Raw genomic sequence first — 210 nt, 5'->3', positions numbered from 1 at the left:
GCAGATTACCACACAATTACTGACAACTGGAAATGCTGAATCATGCAAGTGAACTAGAAACAAAACCTCATCTCAGTCACAGAATGTGTCATCTCCAGCTGCAGATTCAACTGGGAAAGTCTGAGAGCAAAGACAAAGATTCCTCTGTTTTGTAGGATTTGCTTGTTTGGGCTTTTCCCACTTTTTCCACTGTTTAAAAACAATTAGTCC

This window comes from Eurypyga helias, unplaced genomic scaffold (genome assembly GCF_000690775.1).
Source record: "Eurypyga helias isolate BGI_N326 unplaced genomic scaffold, ASM69077v1 scaffold30556, whole genome shotgun sequence".
NCBI classification, from domain to species: Eukaryota; Metazoa; Chordata; class Aves; order Eurypygiformes; family Eurypygidae; genus Eurypyga; species Eurypyga helias.
Note: the sequence above shows the minus strand (reverse complement) of the source record.